The sequence below is a fragment of the Myodes glareolus genome, chromosome 20, assembly GCF_982192425.1.
Source record: "Myodes glareolus chromosome 20, mMyoGla1.1, whole genome shotgun sequence".
Classification (NCBI taxonomy): domain Eukaryota; kingdom Metazoa; phylum Chordata; class Mammalia; order Rodentia; family Cricetidae; genus Myodes; species Myodes glareolus.
In genome coordinates, this window is record NC_142045.1 from 25310691 (window position 1) to 25322077 (window position 11387).

An 11387-nucleotide genomic window follows, 5' to 3' on the forward strand; every position below is an offset into this window, starting at 1 on the left:
TTAATTCCACCATTCTTCCCCTAATACCAACGGAAATCCTGGTGTTAATCTGCTTTTCTTATAGTTTTTCCTATTTTCACACTTTCCTGTGATTGGAATAATAGTGTGTAGCCTCTTTAGATTTCCTTATGAGTAATATATACTTGTATTTCACATATGTCTTTTCTTGGGCTGATAGTTCATTTTCTGTCACGGTTGAATATTATTCCATTGTATGATATGCTTGGTTTGCTTACCCATTCACCAACTGAAGGAAATCCTGTCTGTGCTAAGTGTTTGATGACTGAAGTCCAGGCTAAACATTTATGTGCAGGTTTATAGAGGTTGTGGGTTACAATTTGAATGTGAAATGTGCACAACAGGATATGTATTTGGATACATGCGTATCAGATCTGGCACTATTTTGGTAGGCTATAGAACTATTAAGATGTAAGGCTTGAATGAGAGGCAGGACTCTCAGTTGTGGTCTTGGGATGCTATTGCCTAGCCTGATTCTGATCTACCTTGCTGTCTGTCAGTCTAACAGTGATGGGAGAAGCAGTTGATTTGGGCTGTGCCACAATGCCTTATTCTGTATGACAGACTAAAGTCCCTCTGAAATCACAAGCTAAAATAAAGATTCCATCAGTTAAGTTGTTTCTTTCAGAATTTTTATCACAGTAGTGATAAAAATAATTAATATGGAACATGGTGCCAGCAAGTGGGGGCCATTCCTGGAATACATTTAACCATGTTTCTTGGGCCTTTAGAATTAATTTGTTGGAGAAATTGGAAATGTTTTGAACTGCAGCACAGAGAAGCTCCAAAATCCTGTAAGTAGAGCTCAATAGGTCAGTCAATCATGGGGATTGAAGTAGAATGCATATGGAAGTGCAGTCAAGGAGTAATACTGTCTCCATAGGGTCTCAGATGGGAATATGTGTACTGTCTTGTTGTTTTATTTGGAATGTCAATCTGTTTTGGATTATTTCTAATTTGGACGTTTTTAGACCGTGGTGCTGTTTGGGGAGATTGTGGAAACTCTAGGTTGTAGATGCTATCCTGTGGAAGTAGATTAATGGGGATGGATTTTAAAAGGTGATAGTCTAACTAAGCCTGATCATCTCTTGGGTCACTGGTACGATGTGAGGAGTCTTACCTTTCACTTATGCCATGGATACCATCATGTTCTTTATCCCTCTTCATGGTGCACTGAAATTCCCCGAAACCATGAGGCAAAATAAATCTTTTTGCATTTTCTGTCAAATATTTTATCACACTGACAAGAAAAATAACTAATTCAGCATAAGTTATTGTATCATTTGAGTAAATACCTTAAAGTGGAAAATCTGGGTCTTGTGGTAAACCTACGTTTAGCTGCGCAGTTAAGAGCAGAAGACTGCAGGCAAATCATTTATGCATGGCCACCCATCAACAATGGCTGAGCGTACCTGTTGCTGCAAATTTTTCCAACATATGGTGGTTTCAGTGATGGGAGTTTAAACCATTCTAAAAAGTGGGCAGTGATTTCTCAATTTTATTTAAAATTTTAATTTCCTACTGATAAATACAGCTGTACATCATTTTATATATTTTTGTTAGTGTAAATTCTAAGGCTGAGCCTGTTCTGAACTTTTTTTTAATCAATAGTTATTATTTAATAGGTGTTTAATATTCTTATCTACTTTTCTAAATTCTTTTACCTAAACTAAAACATTTATTTTGCATTAAATTTTAAAGTAATAATAAAATTATATCATTTTCTGTTTCTATTCCTTTCTCTTCAGCTTTACTTATGCCTCTCCCTCTCACAAATTGATGACCTCTTTTTCTTTGACTCAGAATTTTTTTATATCTCTCATCAGGTGTATGTTTTACAGATGTTCTTTCTTAGTTTGTAGATTGTTTTGAACTCTTGAACAATATTATTTTCGGATTTTTAAAGAGAAGTTTATGTTAATTTCAGTATGCTCAATTCTCTATGTAAGATAATTTTCCTTTTTAGTTTCCTATTTCTTGTGTTACTAGGGGAAAAACACATGGTTTTGGTATCCTTTCAAGTCTCTACCTCTAAACTACATCCCTAATCCCATGGAGTATTTTTAAAGTATGCGATTCATTAGCATTTCTTACATTCTTAATGTTGGGCGAGGGCCAGCACTCCCAGGTTTCAAAAATGTTAATTACTCTAAATAGAAACTTGATATGATTAAATGATGTCTTCATTCTGCTCTCTGGTACCTCATGTGAGTTACAATCTATGTCTTGCATATGGAAACTAGCTTACTCTAGATAGTCAACGTGAACTAAGTCATATGGTATATATATATATATATATATATATATATATAAAATAAATTCTATTTTCATGCTATTTCACCTAGCATATGTTTTCAAGGTTCTTTCTTTTTGATACAAGCATCAAACTTAAATCATTTTACAAATGGAAAATATTCAACTGCATATTCAATATATGCACATATATCCATGTACTATATATAACACATACTATATGTAATATATATTACACACATACATATACACATAGATATATATTACATATGCCTATCTGTCAGAAGATTTTATTTCTTCTCTCTCCTTTTGAGGGACAGTGGCTTGTTCCTCTGTTTCAGCTGTGTGTGAGCTGCTGTGAGCACTACACTCATATCTTAAATCATTTCCAGTTTTTAATTCCTTCTGCTATCTTGGTACCACTGTTAGGTCATATGGCTTTTCTGTGTTTAGCTTTAGGAGGAGCTATTAAATGGTTTTCACAGTGCATCCCTCATGTTCTCTCCCCTGATCCCCAGCAATGCATAAAGTTTACACTTTCCCCTATTCTTGCCAAAGAATAGTTATTGCTTAGTTTTGTCACCTAGAGAATGTGTTAGAACACTGTGGTTTTGATTGACGCTTTCTTAAAGACTTTGCACATCTGTTTAAACAGTTGTTGTGAATTTTGTATATTTCCTTTTGAAAATATATTATTTGAGATATTTGCCTAGGAGTTTTTGTTATTGCTGTTGTTGAGTTTTAGGAGTTCTTCATAACTTCTGAATATAAATCTCACACAATATATACTATATCATTGGCAAATATTTTCTGATTATGTTTGCTGTCTTTGACTTATGATATGTAATAAATAACTTGAAATGTGTGTCTAAATAATTTTTTCTTTAGACTCAATTGTTTTTCATGTCATTTAAAGAATTCATCACCCAATCATTGCTATTTTTAATAATGCACTGATAAATTCGTAGAGGCAGATATGTTGTAACGCTTTTCTTAAAGAATTGCAGGATTTTGATTTTAAGTTTGATGTTCTAGCTAAATGGTTTCCTTCAAAGGCATTTGCATGTGATTCTCCAATAGTTTATGATGGTTCATTTTCTCCTCAGTGTTCTTAATACATCCTCACAAATATTTTACTTATTTAATAAAGGATCATGATAATTTACATAATTCACATTTTATCTACACTTATATAATAGAGGTTAAGCATCTTTTCATATTTTTATTGGACATTTTTCTTTTATTCATTTGTTTGTTTCCATTTGTGTTTTAAAAATTGGTTCTTAAGGCCTCTATCTCCCAGTTATAAAATCTTAATTATACATATTACCTATGTTGCTGCTCAACTTACAATTTATTGTTCCTCTGATGGAGGACTCTTCTTTCAAATGAAATATTTAATACTTTATAATGATTCCATGTGGAATATTTGTGGTGACCATGGGAGTTTATATTCTCCTTAAGAATGCTCTCCTGAATCATGATTTTGTACTTATGTGTTTCTACTGCTCATTTGATAATTTTGCAGTTATTGGCATATGGTTTTTAGTTTCTCCTAACTTTTAACACTTTTACCCAGTTGAAAAAAATCTAAATCTTGTGTGAAGCACTTACTGGATTTTTACAAACTTCTTGTGACCTTTCTGGTAATGTGTACAAAATATTTTCCTGGTCTTCTGCCATCGTAGTTTTGAATTTCAATCATGGTTATTCTATTTCATGTACAGACAAACCTGAAGCGTTGGGGATTTACACTCAATTCTCTCTCTCTCTCTCTCTCTCTCTCTCTCTCTCTCTCTCTCTCTCTCTCTCTCTCTAAGCTAAGGACTAAACCCAGGACCCTTACTTGCAAGAAAAGTGTTCTGCTCCTGAACTAAATTCCCAACCTTTACACTAAATTATCTTAATTACTCACCTTAGGTTATCATGATATTTTGTTTGGCAGTGGTTTTAATATTGCAGTAGTGTTACAGATAGATCTATATTGCCTTTGTGGGGACATTAGTGTGATTGATGGGCGTGGATTTTCAGTGGAAATTTGTATGGTTGTAGTAATTTTAGTGTCCATCTGTCAATAGATACTACATTTGATACAGGCGTTTGTTCATGTCTTTCAACGATTTAAAAAGGTGAGAGTGAAGCAAACACAGTCTTAGGACAGTTAGAATAATTGTTCCGAGAGCGCACTCTTGGAAGGGTTAACAGTTTCCACACTAGCCATGCAGGCTCGCCATTGTGTGGGAAGTGAATGCATGGGAGGAGCTGCCTGCCCTAGGGAAATTCTGCCGCTCCCAAAAAAGTACCAGGCTTTCTACACGCTGGCACCAGTGCAGACGATATTGAGTCAGTTGTTCTGTGGTAAAGAACATTCTGTAGGCTTCTTTATGTTCATAAGACCTGTTTGTATTTTACTACGAAGATATTATTTAACCTTGCTTAGATATTCAGGAGGAATGACTTTTGTGGGTGGTGAGATAGAGACTATTTTAACAATTAGAAAATGTCGTCAGCTATTACTCCAATATGCGTGTTCTTCAGATTGCACTGAATAGAACCCTGGGAATCTGACAGCAGATTCTTCTGAAATCTCTTTTAGCTTGTTAGAGGTTGCCAGTAGATTCCCATACAGGGAAATTAGAGTGTGGTTTGCCTGTTTGGAAACTGGGTGATGATATATTTTATTTTCTCCAGGAAAGATTTACTTGTATGTTTTCCTCTAAACTTGGGAGGGCTGATTTATGTCCTGAACACCCCTGGACTGATGCCAGTCTATCTGCCTGGGGCACATACTCTGAGTTACTTTACAATTGAAAGTATCCAGCTGAAAACTCGTGGGGTACAGACGAAACCAAAGTGAAAAGTGTCACTGTGTTTACGAATTAAGATTTTTCTAGATAACTTTAGAACAATTGATATTAGGAGTATTATTAGATCGCTTTAGATGTGTGAAATTCTCAACAGCTTTAAAGGGACAGATATCTCTCTCTTTCATATTTATATAAAATTTGGCATTTAGATTTAAATTTCTTTGACAATTGTTACTTTTTTTTAAAGTTTCAAATCTAGTCTCCTTAATAACAGAGAGTCCTAGAATAAACCTTTTCCTATAACTCGAGTGTTCTATATCATATTGTACATGTCAGGCCCTCTAGTTAGATAAATGTAAATTACGGGTGTAAACTCATGTCTCATCCATTTACACTTTTGAATGAAGGTAAGAATAAAAGTACACCAAGAAACAACAAGCTATATTCTCTCCAGAAAGTTCATTTCTGAGCTTTAGTCCTGCAACCATCTTCCATGATGAACGGATTTCTGGAAAATACTCAGGTGTGTGTTCAGTACAAAAGTGCTCTCTCTGTATGAAGAATTTTTCAAATACTTTCACAATTACATATCCGTTTGCTCATCCTAAGATGGGGTTTACACTGTGACATGGAACAAGAGAATGATCAGACCCCTCCCAGCACAGTCCTGGGCAAGCACGGGCCTCTCAAGTCTGGACAATCTATTCTCTTGCCAGATTTTCATCAGGGATTTTGCAATGCTGAGGAATATCACAGAGTTGTTTCCTACAGTGATTTCTCAAACTTTACTGAAGTCGGGTGTAGGGCAAAGCACTCTGGGAATTGCAGTACAGATACATGGGGTGGAGAAGGGGACAGAAGAATTAGCTAGCTGGACAGAGGCAGAGTTTGAGCAATGTTTAAAATAGGAAACTTCATGAATTGACAGGAACTTTTACAACCTTGCATAATTGCATAATTGTTACTTTGTTTCTCTGGGGCATGCACAGGGCATAGAACCTGGCAGCAGAAGACAGAGAAGAAGATGTCCCATCTCTAGGCTAAACACCCCCCCTTACCAAAGTATTTTCATCTATTTGGTTTGTGTTTTGTTTTTTAATTCTAAGGTCTGGTAACAAAAATATTTCACATTCCTTCTATTCCATATGGCTGTCTGAGGAGTCATGTGTGTTAGTGTTTGAGATAAGTCTGAGAGTCTATAATCCTCTAGTTGTTAGGGGTTGTTATGTCTTGGCCTGAATCATTTAATGTTATATGTTAGAGGATATAGAAGAATCAAGACTAAATGATTAAAAATGATATACAGTTTTCATGGGAAATATCCTCAAGAAGATATCTAGATATTTTCAATATATATAAAACCAGCTTGATAAAATATAGCAAAAACTACAGTTTTTTTATAACCCACAAAATAATTAAGTAGAATCTTCTCAGAAATAAGAACAAAACAGTCAGCTAGGGTTTTATTATTGCTACTTCACACTTACTATTATCTTAAACACAAAACTAACACTTAAATACAATTTCAAGCTGTTTTAAAGACATAAATAAAATAAAACGGAGTTTTTTTTTTTTTTTAAGATCGTTCAGTCAAAGACCTAATAAGGACACAAACTCCAGAAGCTCGGGCTGTCCTGTGATTGCTCAGAAATGAAGCAAGCAGCTTCCCGGGGCTTTACAGACTAGTGTGGTCACTGGGACTGGGCTGCTCAAAAAAGCTTCGTGGAGAAGATCGTGGAAACGAAGTCCCAGCTAATGCAAGCGCGTGGGGAGCATGGAGTGGAGAAGCCTCTAGCTGCTCAGCGGAGCTCCCAATCTTCAAAACACTGCACTGACACCAGAACAGAAAGTGATTGCTAAAGACTCTGAAGGAAGAATAATGTCAACAGCTAAACAGGTCTGTGGAAGGAGCGAAAGACTTGTGCCGTGAGCGCGTGATAAAGAAGCCAGAAGCCAGAATACAGAAGTCACCGTCAAGGGCTGTTTATGGAGGTTCCAAGAAAGCACTCACGGCAAAGCAGTGGCTTTGGTTCTGTTTGCAGAACGGCCGTCTGCTCTCTCCTTTCTCAGTATGACTGGAATTCTAATTTTGCTTTGCGTAATAAAAGGTCAAGTACTGTAATATACCCACATAAAATCCGTCTTTATTAGGCTTTAAGGTGCATGCTATTTTATCGAAGTCCACTGTATTTTGGGTAAGAAGAAAACAAGAAAGACTGACAGTCCAAAACCTGCTGTAATACTGTCGACTCATTTTATGTTTTGAGCATCTGTATACATCGGCATGAAATTTCAAATATATGCTGCTGTGTGTTTAAAACCTTTGTGCTATGGAGTGGTTTGCTGTGACCAAATTTAAGCGGGGTGCAAAACGGGAGACTTTCTAGAGGAGACATTTATGTCGAGAAAAATCCTTTTTGTAAATTGCTTCCGTTCTTCTGAGGGTAAGCCTAGTATCTCTCTATTAATATGTCTCCACTGTTATTTTTTCCATTTCACCAACTGGAAATTTGTATATCAATTATTCGTCAATAATCACATTAATTTAAAAGACTGGAAGACAATGGGCAGAAAAGTAGCATCTTAAACCTTTCCTAATTAAACTCCAGCATGCTGACTTCAGACAGCAAACTGTGGAACAAAACTGCAAGAATGTGGAATCACTGTTATTCCTGCATTCTTGTGGAGTTTTCTGGACTCTGCTGCGCTCCAGAATTCAGGTCAGGCATGCATTTGTTTGTATATATAACACATTTGCTTAGGAGGATACAAGTGCTTCCAAGATAGACATTGTATCATGATTTTTTTACATTTCCAACATATTAAACATGGTGTCTACCTGCAATGATGCTTAACATTAATTATCAAGTTGACAATCTAGAGTCACCTTGGAAATGAACATTTGGGCATGCCTATGGGGAATTATCTGTACCTTAACTGATGTGGGGACTCATATTGGCTGGATGGAGACCCATTCTCTGGACAGGGAGTCATGAACTTCATAAAATAGAGCAAGTAAGTTGAGCACTCCCATTCATTGTTTCTGCTTCAGACGGATTGTGTAATTTGATACTCGCTTCAAGCTCCTGCCATAATGGATTCCCTGCTATGACAGACTGTATTTTAAACCATAAGCCAAAATAAATCCCTTCTACCTTAAGTGGCTTTTGTTGAATATTTTATTATAGAAATAGGAAAATAAACCAAGATACATTAATAATTTTCTGTAAGTGAATGAGAGGCACATATTATTTGGTAAAGTTTTAAATATTAATGAAATGATCTTTCATGACAGTAGACTTTAAATTGGGATGCAAAATACAAATATCTACATATGCTCATATATCTGAAGCAGCAGTCAATAATCAGTACAAAAATAAAACAAAAAGAAATCTAGCTTATCTTATTACATGCCCTTCTATAAGATTTTTTAAAATTTCTTTCCTTAAAGCATTTTTAAAGGGTTAAATTGGTTTTACTTGGAAACAGTTTAAAAACAAAGGTACTTAATTACTTAGGTGGCAATACAGAATCAGGATATAAATCTGGGAGGTGGTGGCAGCTATAATAAAAGTAAAGCAGTTTTTAAAAATGTCCAGTTTTGGTGACATTCTTCTTTCAGTAATTCTCTATCTTTCATTGGTCATTTCATCACTCAAATTTATCTCGCTATAAATGATAAAACCATGGGAATCTGTAAGTCTTATTCTCTTTGAAAACTGGTAGCTTTATGTTCATGCCTGATCTGATGGTGACGTGACCTCAGGAGACAGGGCCAAGACTTGTATTTGCATAATGGAGCTAGACTAAACCTTAATACCTGCATACTGTGCCAGCAGGCAGACAAACACGCTAGACGTCAGGTAAACTGGAATGTTCTTGGTAACTATGATTTTCATTACACACCATTGCTGAAAATCAGCATATGATCTTGGTTTGAAGAAAGTAACCAGTCAGACCAGTAACCATAACAACAACATCAACAGAAAGTGTTTCACAAGAAGCTAGATACAAAAGCAAGCAAATGTTTACAATATGGTACAAAACGTGACCTTAGTTACTATTTATCAGTGAAGACAATCAAGAAGTTTTAAAGTAACACTTTTTACAGTTGACACACTTTACTATCATGATTTTACAGGAGATACTCATCACTTCAAATGACTACTCCTCATTTCAATCACTTTTCAAACTGAAAAGACATCACTATGAGTTGAGTAGCCAAAGCAAAGCAACTATCCTACATCAACATGATGCTGCTGAGATGATTAGGTTTGATTCACCAGGTAAGTGGCATGCTTCCACTGCTGCAGGATATACTCAGGTACATCAGCTGCTTACTCGGATGTTGATAATGAAGAACTTCCTATAATACTTAGTAACTATAAAGTGAATTAAAAAAAAAGACTTCAGTCTACTTCATACATTGCCACAGATCCTTTGGCATTGATCCAAAAATGCAACAAGGTTTATGACATAGCAAGTTCACATAAAATCCATATGAGTTGAATTAGGAAAATGTAACCAAGTTAGCTGAGCAGATTTTGTGTGTGAGGGGGCCTCTCTTGTAGGTGATTCACAGACTAGTGGCAATTGAGATCCTATATACCTTTGCAGAGTTCTGAAGAAGGCTTTGCTGGAGAAACCAGTAATCTGAGATATTCTTAGTAGACATCAAAGGATGTTCTATTGAGAGCCATTTCCTTCTAGGTATTAGTGGCTTCAACCCTGTCTTAAAGTGTTCTCTTGAGTGTAAATACTAATAATGATAACCTTTAGGAAATAAAACCCAAGAAACGGTAATGGGCTACTTAAAACTACAAAAATTTACTTTCATCAGGTAAAATACAGTTGGATGTGAGTAACCATTATTACCCCCATGATACTTTTTGAAAACATTCTGCAGATTAGTAAGAACATCTAAAATACTATTTTCCCCAAGTGACGAGTCTTACAAGAAACTAATTAGTCAGAATTGAGCTCTTGTCTCTATTAATCTTTTTGAACTGAGTTTAAAAGGCAGAGGGAATATGACACTAAATATCACAAATTCCAAGACCTTGGTGCTGTGGGAGCACCTTCTGCTCCTTCAGCCAATAGCTCTTAAGATACCAGCCCACTTGGGCGTGGTCTCTTATAGTTTAAAAAACAGCACGAACTGTGCTCCCGCTCTCTTGCTTCTGGCTCCTGTTCCACGTTCCTAGACTCTGCTTCCTGTTTGCTCACAGAGGACTACTCTTTAGGATGGTTATCTGTAAGTTTTCCCCTTTAAATAAATAACCCTTTTTATAAATAATAATTCTGAACTGGTGTGGGATTGCTTTATGGCATCACCTTGCCATGGCTTTACACAACTGTGAATAACAGAGGTTGACTCTTAAGAATGAGAAACCTTCCAGAGCTTTGGAACTGGGACAAGACTACTGGCTTCTTCGTACAGTTATCATAGTAAGTCCATCTGCCTAACAGTGCCAGCTTCTTAGCACCACAAAAGGAGAAAAATCACAAAGGTAACTGCACAGGACAGGGAGCAAAGACACCAGTGAAGTTGTGCCAGATAGACATCAGAATGCAACAGGAAAGATAGTATGGGGAGCATTTCGGCATCCTTGGACATTTGGAAATTGACTCTCTGTTATAGCAGCTTCAAGCAGAGTTTGGGAATGCCAGCCACGGCAATTTAAACAGAATGCATACCTGGACTTACTTAACATGATAGCCTCAGGTAAGTCCAGAAGTAAATGCTCCCAGGCCACCTAATCAGACTCCACATCACGAGAAGGTTGAGAGGAATGGGTATCTGGTTCCATGGCCTTAAGGGAGAAGGGCAAGCATACCTGTCCAAATTCCTTTGCCTTTTTCTAATCTCAAGACTATAATTTAAGTAATCACTTTTTGTGTCTCATCCCACAAGGATATGATTAGTTCAACTTTGGGTTCAAAATCTTTTTAAAATTGTTCTCAAGATAGTGCTTTTTCTCTACTTAGTTTGAAATCAATCTGCAAAATCCTTCTGGGAAGTAGAGAGGCTTTGGAGAACCTTCTTCTTGCCTTACTTCTTGATAGCATTCTTTTCTCTTAGTATTTCTCACCAGCAGAATAGAGGACCCTGAAGGGTTCCCTGGAATTATCCTACAAGGCTGCAAAAACCTGGAACTCATCACAACCCTTGGGCTCTGGAACTTCTCATATGGCATGTCATGCTACTGAAGAAGGGGTTCTGTACAATCTAATGGCTCTAAATAGCTTTTAGATCCCTGTCCATGGTCTCATGAGTCACAGTAAATACATTAGCAAAAAGACTCTCCT